Genomic DNA, 10450 nt, shown 5'->3' on the forward strand with positions numbered 1-10450 from the left:
GTCGAGGAACGCGGCTTCCAGATCTTCCCAACAGCTAATGGAGTCCTCTGGCAAGTTGTTAAGCCAATGCCGCGCTGGTCCTTTGAGCTTTAGTGGGAGGTATTTGATGGCGTGTAGGTCATCGCCGCGGGCCATGTGGATGTGGAGGAGGAAGTCCTCAATCCATACCATGGGATCTGTTGTGCTGTCGTATGATTCAATATTTACAGGTTTAAAACCTTCTGGGAATTGATGTTCCATTAATTTGTCTGTGAAGCATAAGGGGTGTGCGGTGCCTCTATATTAGGCTATATCGCGACGCAGCTCGAATGGGTCTTGCCCGCTGTGTTCGGCCCGGCCGGATTTTCTTTTACTGTATCCAGCGTGACGTTTGTCGTCTCGTAGAGTGGTGCGCCCTCTTGATCTGTAGATCGATCTTGAATGCTTTGCCTTGTTCTCCAATATGTCTCGCAGGTCTGGCGTATCTCCCCATGCCTTTTTATTTGAATGGCATTGGGGTGGAGGCTGAGCTTTTGGCTGGAATTCCTCTCTATCGCGGCCACGAGGTGGCCGATCAGCCATATCATACGCTTCTTTCTCCAGTCGGGGTAGTAACCTACGCCTTGGGTAACTCTTGGAGGGGCGCTCGAGTTTATATTCCTCGGCCGCGAGGACTTCAGTCCATTTGTCAGCTAGCAGATCTTGATCAGCTTGAAGCTGCTGCTGCTTTTTCTTCAGGCTATTTGCCGTGGCCATAAGCCGGGCTTGAAGCGCTCTTCTTCGATGGGATCCTCTGGTATGGCGAATTCATCGTCGCCAAGGCTTGCCTCGTCTTTGGAGGGGGGCATGTAATTGTCATCCTCCTCCTCTCCGTCTGCCGCTCTCTCAGGAGAGCTGGCTCCTTCATGCTCCTGCTCTAAATCTTCCTGGAGGGGATTGTTGTTGTCTTCGGCACTATCCGTAGTGTTATTATCTCCTGTGCCGGTATCACCACTTTTGCTTTGGCGGGACTTAGAGCGGTGCCGCTGACGTCGGTGCTTGGGTTGCTTCTTGGAGGGGTCATCCTCCGCTATCTCGTCGCCATTGCCTTCGTTGGGTGTATCCACCATGTATATGTCATATGATGAGGTGGCTTTCCAGTGCCCTATAGGTGCTGATTCATGTCCGTCTCCAACATCGTCGTCCATACCGTCGATGTCCTCGGAGTCGGAGTCAAGCATGTCGGTTAAATCATCGATAGTGGCTACGAAGTGGGTGGTGGGTGGGCGTCGAATTTCTTCGTCGTCCGCATCCCAATCCTGTTGGCCATAATCCGGCCAGGGCTCTCCTGACAAGGAGAGAGACCTTAGTGAATTCAGGATGTCGCCAAAGGGCGAGTGCTGAAAGATATCCGCGGCGGTAAATTCCATGACCGGCGCCCAATCAGATTCGATTGGCAGGGGCACGGATGGTTCGGAGTCAGAAAAAGAGTCCGGCACCTTGGAGTCACGGGCTGCGCAAAGGATTATGCTCGTGTTTGGCTCGATTGCCGTTGAGACTGCAGCCCCTGAGGCGGTGTCTAACCACCCGTCCTCGATTGGCGCAATTGGCTCCGAGCTAAGGGTCGGAGCTGATGCGGGCGCGGCCTCTGGGGTACTGTTCGGCGGCAGAGCTAGGTCATACCCATCGCGACAGTGCGGCGTGCCCGGCTGTGGCTCGAATCCGTCGAAGATCAATTCTCCGCGGATGTCGACCGTGTAGTTCAAACTTCCAAATCTGACCTGACGGCCAGGGGCGTAGCTTTCAATCTGCTCCAGATGGCCAAGCGAATTAGCCCGCAGTGCAAAGCCGCCGAATACGAAGATCTGTCCGGGGAGAAAAGTATCACCCTGGACCGCATCGCTATCGATGATAGTAGGAGCCATCAAGCCTAACGGCGACGACACAGAGGAACTCTCAATGAAAGCACCAATGTCGGTGTCAAAACCAGCGGATCTCGGGTAGGGGGTCCCGAATTGTGCGTCTAGGCCGGATGGTAACAGGAGGCAGGGGACACGAAGTTTTACCCAGGTTTGGGCCCTCTTGATGGAGGTAAAGCCATACGTCCTGCTTGATTAATATTGATGATATGGGTAGTACAAGAGTAGATCTACCACGAGATCAGAGAGGCTAAACCCTAGAAGCTAGCCTATGGTATGATTGTATGTTGTGATTGTTGTCCTACGGACTAAAACCCTTCGGTTTATATAGACACCGGAGAGGGTTAGGGTTACACAAGGTCGGTTACAAAGGAGGAGATATCCATATACGTATTGCCTAGCTTGCCTTCCACGCCAAGTAGAGTCCCATCCGGACACGAGACAAAGTCTTCAATCTTGCATCTTCATAGTCTAACAGTCCGGCCAATGGAGATAGTCCGGCTATCCGGAGACCCCCTAATCCAGGACTCCCTCAACATCCATCACGATTCGCCCCAGGTGGTAGCTTATGTTGAAGCGGATAATGAGACAGCACGTCAAGATTCTCTGGACCTGTTGCATGAAGAACGTGACCTTGCAGCAGCACGTTCGGCAATTTATCAACAGGATCTCCGACGATATCATAGCCACCGGGTTAAGACCAGAACCTTTCAAGAGGGCGATTTGGTGCTCCGGCTCATTCAGGATCAAACTGATATGCACAAGTTATCTCCACCTTGGGAAGGACCTTTTGTGGTCAGCAAGAATCTGCACAACGGGTCATACTACCTCATTGATGTTCGAGAGCACCAAGACTCATGTAAATTGGAGGAGGAGACCAAGCGGCCGTGGAACATAGCTCTTCTTCGGCCTTATTATACTTGAGCCATAAGCTCTTTATATGTACATATTTATGACAATGTATATATATTATATAATAAACCGAAGCCTCCATTCAAGCGGGGTATCTGTTCTTTTTACATCATGTGTGTGCTCATAAGAGTTTATTGACCAAGCGGAGTGTTTTGTTAATCCGGTCTCTGCAGCCACACGGATATAAAGAAAATCACTAGGGGGCTTGGTTATATCTGAACCATAGCTTCACCTTTTGATCGGTTTGAAACCACGAAGGGACATCACTAGGGGGCTTGGTTGTTATCACACCATAGCTACACCTCTTGATAGGCGTTTAAAGCCACAAAGGAAAATATGTGGGGCCAAAGAGGGTGTTGCAAAAAGCACAAACTCAAACATGGGCACCCACTAAGCACAACTCACAAAGTTACTTGGGGGTTCTTTTTTGCAAAGCAACAAAGAGTTTGAAAGGACCCTTGTAATTAGCTATCAAGCCACAGCTTGGAAGCCTGGTGTATTCACCTAAAAACCCGGGTTAACCTGCCTTCATCAAGTAAGCCACTCCTGTCCAGGTAATCCTGGTATGACCCGCCGAACGTTTGACAAGTCAATCTTTTACAAACCCTGAACTTGTCAAAGTTAAAACGACGACTGGTTAATTGGAGGCCCATCTTAAAAGGCTTTGTTAAATGGTTTAACTCAAAGGCCTGGCAGCCCATGAAAAGCCTCGATTTGGAGCCTGGCAACTCATAAAAAGCCTTGCATATTCCCTTTTTGAGTCTTATTTGTTGAAGATATTTTACTTTATAAAAGTTCATAAGTGTCTTCTGATAAACCGGCGTCCTTGACCCGGCTTGCCTTTCAACTACAAAGTTGTCGGCACATGATCAGTTATAAACCGGTGTTTGTTGACCCGGTCTGGTTTGACTAAATCGCTAATGCTATAAAGAAAACCCGGTAATTATTACATCCCGGTCTGGTTTACTATCATAATCCGGCATTGTAAGGAGGGGGTTATCAATGTTCCAGATTGGTATTAACACCTTTGCCGTATACACCGTTGGTCAACCAATGAGGTATGTTGCACATATTGCTTTTTATACAAACACTTAGATTATTCATCTACGTATTGTATACTTGTTGGGCATCATGACCCGTCTAGTAGTAAACCACTAGATACTTTTAAGTTGTTGTACCCAGGAACACAATTCATCATGGGCTATGCATAAATATATCCCAAAAGGTGGAACAAGTTGTCACGAGGTATTACAAAACATGCTCGATGGCATGGCAGATAACGGAGTTTTGGCTATCCTATTACAAGAAGCTTTCAAAGTGGCTCCAATTGCATCATTGTTTTTCAAAGTATCAGTACACAATAGCCAGTAAACCGGCTACCGGTTTTAAGACGCTTCGTCTGGACGGTTTGATGGTTGAGGGTCAGTTGGTGTGGGCACTTCTTCATACCTCCCAGACGCTGGAAATCAACCGTCGACCAATCGATTCCAGTTAAAGCTTGAAATACTGCCTCTTCATGGATAAGATTGGATGGATTAATATCAGGAGCATAAGTGTGCTTACGAATCGGAGGCACAAGTTCTTCAACTTCATGGATTTCGGCAGGCTGTCTTTTCCCTTCAGTGTCATAAGCCGGTTGAAAATGGGACAAGTCTGTGTCTTTGGCCAGCTTGCTGGCTATTGGTCGCATGTCTTTGGTCAGCCACCAGAGGTCATCATTGTCGAAGTTTGAACCGTCCTCCTTCACACCTGGGTATCCTTTAATGATGTCCTCCGCTTCAAGGTCTGGAATCTAGGCTTTGGCTCGAATAAGTGCGGTTAAAGCTCCTGCTCTTGCAGCTGCCTTCTTCAATTTGACTATCCGGGCTGTTAACATGGCCAGTTTCTCAAGTGTTTCTTTTATCAGGGTTGGTGCCGGTTTGTTGTAAGCCGCCGTGCAAATAGCCCGCTGAGACCCAGAGTATAACTATTCAATCAAAGTATACGCTGCTTTGAGCTTCATCAGCATGTCTATACCAAGATGAGCAATCCGAGTGCCTGCCAAGGGTTTATGTCAATATTTTGGTCAACGATAAGGTTCATTGAATTGCGCAAAACACATAAGAAGATACTTACCAAAGATAGCAGAAGTCATAGCGTTGATCTGCCGTTTCAAGCCAGCTAGTTCATCTACAATTGGTTTCAGGGCTGCCTCGGTGTCTTCAGCTCTTTTGGTTAAATCGGACTTTTCGGTTTCCTAGTCAGCATGATCTTTGTTGAAAGATTCTTTCAGCTTTTCCATTACGGCTAAGGCTTGGGTCAGCTCCTCTTTGGTTTTTGCAGCTTCTGCTTGTTGTGACTTCACATTCTCTTGCAAATCAGAGTTTCGGGCATCTCCATTCCTCAGTTTAGCCTGCAACATTGAAGGTATATTAAACAACAGGATATATATGTGTTCTAAGTACAAAGCGTATAACAAGTTATGCACTTCATACTTGGGGGCTAATGCCTACTTGCTCTAAAGCACTACATTTTATACAAGTCTCCAGAACAATGCAAGCATTATCCTGGACACTTGGGGGCTAATGTACGTCTGTTCTAAAACGGATGCATGGATTAAAACCCAGATTAACTTGCCAAGTTAAACCGGCCTTTGGGGGCTACGATGTGGAAAGCTATCTAATTGTTAAAAGATGAGTCTTGGTTCTTATTAAAGACCTGACATTTTGAGGATCAATGATGAGAAACTTAAAGTGCTACAAAGACCCGGTTTATGATTAACATCATAAAACAGCCCTTGGGGCTACTTGGGCTAGTATTTCAACTTTGAATCAACGAACAAAGGGAGATGAAAATACCTCATATCGCTCCTTCATTAAATTCACCAAACCGGCTTCATAGTCCCGGTTTGAGTGAAGACGGTTCAAGAAGCCAGAGTGAAGTTCTTCAGCGTTGAGATGAGAATAATTTGATAAATCACTACTCCATTTGCCTTTTTCCCTAGCAACCTGCTCTTCTTTGGCACTATGTTGAGCCAAGATTACGGGATGGCAGGAGAGCTGTGGCCCATTCCAGTAATGATAACATTGTCTCCTTGGCCTTCAGTGTTTTTGGCTGGTGATAATGGAGTCTCAGCATTTCTCAACGGACTAGCCCGGTTTGGCTCTGCCGGTTCAGTGTTAGGCGCGATAGGCTCAGCGTCTGTTGGTTCATCAGTGTTTTGGCCTTGAAGGGGCGGGTCGTCAGAGGCGGCTTCAGGATGAGGGCTCTCCGGTTCACAAGTCTGGTCCGGGTCACCTCTTGGTTCTTCTTCAAAAGTGTCTGGGTCTTCGGGCAGATTGTTGACCCGAGCTTTCTTGCTGGGTCTGGCTTTGGCTCTTCAGACAAAATTAAAAAGAGGGTTAACATTTTATTCTAGATTTACAACATATTGAGATGAAAGGTTACAAAGCTTACCCAGCTACAGTTTTCAGAGGGGGGAGTTGAGTTACTGTCGATTCACCAAAGGATGAGGGAGGTATCACCTAATAATTTGAATCGGACTAATTAAGAGGTTGTCTAAAATAACCTGCCTTGGGATAAGAATTGTCAGGAGTAGGAGAGACCTCAGACCGGCGCTTTCGAACCGGGGTGTCAGGTAAACCGGTTCAAGTAACCTGTTGACCACTGTGCCAGGTTGTTCGGCGAGCTTCATGCTGCCGAGTATTCAAAATAAATGTTGGATCCAAATGAGCAAGATGATGAGAAAAGCTTACTTTTTGGACTGCTTGACGGGTTTTTTGTGTTGGCTTAGAGTCTGAACCGGAGGAAAGGGTAATTACCTCTACATCATCAGCTTGACTGCCTTCTGCGTCCTCCTGAGGAAGATCATTGTTAATGAGATGCATGAAAAGGGAGCCAAGTGAGTCAAGTTCTACCTCAACTTCCGGATCATCAACATCATCATCAAGTCCCATGTTGATCCGGTCAGCCGTTTTCCGTTTTGACGTCCGTTTGACGGCTTTGGTTTTGGGGCGAGATGGTTTGACCGCTTTATCCCCGGTTGGCTTTACTGCTTTTTCTATGGTTTTCCGTTTCCAGAAGGGATCATCACCCTATACATACACAGAAGAAGGATTACAAGTTGCACAAATTAAAGATATCAAAGATGAAGAGGAAGTATAGTGCTTACAGCAGGCGGTTTGTTCTTGGTATAGAAGGGATTCAAGCCGGTTTGACTATAGACTAGTTCCGATTCATTCAAAATTTTATTTACACTTTCAGTGACTTCTTCATCAGTCACTTGAATGTTGCAATGGCGTTGAGGGTCTTCAACCTCACCGGTGTACTCACACATTAAACCGGGACGCCGTCTTAGCGGCAAGATGCTCCAAGATATCCAACAGTGCACGAAATCAACACCTGTTAAATCGTTGGCCATAAAAGCCCGGAGTTTGGCGAGTTGAGGGGCATATTTTGCCCTTTCTGTGGAACTTAAGCGTTGCGGCATCGGATAGGTGTTGGAAAGCCGGTGATCACGAAAGCCTGGGAGGGGATTCTCATCTTCAGGAGAAGTATCTCTGCAGTAAAACCAAGTCTGGTTCCATTCCTTTGGGTGGCTGTGCAGTTTGGCGTGAGGGAATTCAACTTCTTTCCGCTTCTGAATTGAGACACCACCAAGTTCAGTGTTGTGGCCGTTTACAAATTATGTGCGCTGGTTTAAGTGAAAAAAGTCCCGGAACAGCTCCGCAGTTGGTTCTTCCTGTAAGTACGCTTCACAGAAGACCTGGAAGTTGCATAAATTGGATACTGAGTTGGGCCCGATGTCTTGAGGATGGATTTGGAAATTGGCAAGCACATCTCGGTAAAACTTTGACCCTGGCGGTTTGAAGCCACGGCCTATGTGGTCAACAAAGACTACCACCTCACCTTGCCTTGGGGTCGGAGGATTTTCTGCTCCTGGAACTCGCCATTTAATTTCAGTCTTCTTAGGCAAGGTACCAATGCTAACCATATCGTTCAATTGTTCCTCGGTGACCCGGGAACGAGCCCAGTTGCAAGCGGTAAACTGCTTGGCCATTGCGGAGCAAAAAAGCTGTGGAAGAAACGCCGATTTACAAATCACTCCGAATGACACACAAGATATAATAATATCAACATATACTGGTACATAAGATTGTGTAAACTAGAGATTGATATAATAATGAAGGACAAGGTTATATCAAGGATATAGACATATTGCTAAACCGGAGTTGGCAATTCCATACAAGAATTTATTGAATACATGTTATAGGGGGAAGTACATCGGCAGTTCAACAAGGGGACTAATGGTGTATACTGGATTGTCATTCTTGCAAAGTTAAACCGCCTATATTGGTGTGAGGAGTACAGATCTAAAAATACCTAAGTAAGGGGAAACAGATTCACAGAGTTATATGAAAATTTCGGATCTAAGGTATGACAGAAACTGGAAAATATTCAGGTTCAAGCTTCAGGTATTTAAACAGTTCAGCAGATTTGGATAAGTTGTTCTTGATATAAAGAGAGAGTCTAATAAGGAGAATATGATTACGGCTACGGTCACATAAGGATAACAGGGCCAATCTAGCCTGGGATGCTACAGAGAAGAAAAGACAAGAACATCACTGAGTTTTTTCGATGAACTCCGATGAGCAGTGAAACCCTAAAAACAAGATCTAGGGTGAAAGGAAAAAGGGTTACCAGTATCACAGGAACGACGGAGAGATGCCGCAATATTCTTATGCGTTCAGGGTGATGCAGCGGCCGGAGTCGGAGCAGATGCGACGGTCGACGGTGGCGGCGGAGCTCTAGAGGTTGAGCAGCGCAAGGAAGACGACGCGAAGAGGCATGAGGGGGAAAAAGTGAAAATGACTCCCCGGTCTTATTTATAAAGGCAAGGGATAGGTGTCAGGCGCGAAAATCGAGGAGCCAAAACTTGGAAGTGAGACGGAGCTGTCGCCTCGATTGTCGGAGGACCATTAATGAAGATGACGTCACGGCGGTTTACTGAAGTATGAGAAGATGTGGAAGACGAAGTTTTTACTAAGGATTGACATGAAACCTGTTCAAATCAATCTGGGGCCTAATGTTGGGGATATTACTACTGGACGTAAACCGGCCAGGAGTAGCCGGATTAACTTTATGAAGATTAGAAGCCCATGAAGTATGTGAAGATGATGGCGCTTTACGAAGGCCCAAGGCCTAGAAGTGAATTAAGGCCTGTAGATGTAAACCGGCTTAATCATGTAACTTGCTTTGTAAGATAGGAAGTGTAGAGACTGAACTGGAAACGTTTATGATCCGGCTTCGGGACTCTGTAAACCGACGGGCGCCACCCATGTATATAAGGGGACGACCCGGCAGCGGTTCAGAGGACAGACAGCAACTCGAGAGCCAGACAAAGCGGATTCACTCCCTGGCCTTCGAAACCTAAGTAATACCAATCACAACTAGACATAGGCTTTTACCTTCATCGAAGGGGCCGAACTAGTATAAAACTCTCCGTGTCCCCTTGTCCGGTTTAACCCCTTTAAGTTAACTCATTGCGATGGCTCCATGACTAAGTCCTTTCACAAGGACATCTACCGTGACAAACCCACGACATGATGGTTATATTGTTGAATTAAATCGTGATGCTACTGAAAATTATTACGAGGGAGGAATATGCGCATGTAGGAATTGCAATAATATCAAGTTTCCTCTCTATGTGCTTAAAATCTTGAAGTTATGCTTCTTTTGCTTTCCTTTGCTAGTTGATTATTGTTCCCATAAATTGTTTGCTCACAAAATCCATGCATAGGAAATGGGTTAGACTTAAATATGCTAGTCATATTCTTCATGATGCTCTCTTTATGTTTCAATTCTTATCTTTTATGTGAGCATCATTGAAATCATCATGCCTAGCTAGAAAGGCATTAAAGAAAAGCGCTTGTTGGGAGACAACCCAATATTTACCCCTACTGTTTTTGTGTGTCCACATGATTAAGCTACTGTAGTAATAATGTTTTATATATTTTATTTCAATAAAGTGCCAAGTAAGACCTTTGGGAGGGCTTACGGTGATAGTTGATTTGATCTTGCTGAAAAACAGAAACTTTTGCGCTCAGGATTTTTTTTTTCTCATTTTTAACAGAAGCGTGATAAAATACTTATTATTTTTGAAGAAGATTAATAAACAAATTTCCTAGGACTCCCTAATTTCTCAGGATTTTTGGAGTTCCAGAAGTATTCGAGAGTTACAGATTACTACAGACTGTTCTATTTTTGACAGATTCTGTTTTCTATGTGTTATTTGCTTATTTTGATGAATCTATGAGTAGTATCAGAGGGTACGAACCATAGAGAAGTTGGAATACAGTAGATATTACACCAAGATAAATAAAGAATGAGTTCACAACAATACCAAAAGTGGTGATTTTATTTCCTTATACTAACGGAGCTTACGAGTTTTCTGTTGAGTTTTGTGTTGTGAAGTTTTCAAGTTTTGGGTAAAGATTCGACGAACTATGGAATAAGGAGTGGCAAGAGCCTAAGCTTGGGGATCCCCAAGGCACCCCAAGGTAATATTCAAGGACAACCAAGAGCCTAAGCTAGGTATCCCCTCTTTCATCTTCGTTCATCGGTAACCTTACTTGGAGCTATATTTTTATTCACCACATGATATGTGTTTTGCTTGGAGCGTA

The sequence above is a fragment of the Triticum aestivum genome, chromosome 7A (assembly GCF_018294505.1).
Source record: "Triticum aestivum cultivar Chinese Spring chromosome 7A, IWGSC CS RefSeq v2.1, whole genome shotgun sequence".
Classification (NCBI taxonomy): Eukaryota; Viridiplantae; Streptophyta; class Magnoliopsida; order Poales; family Poaceae; genus Triticum; species Triticum aestivum.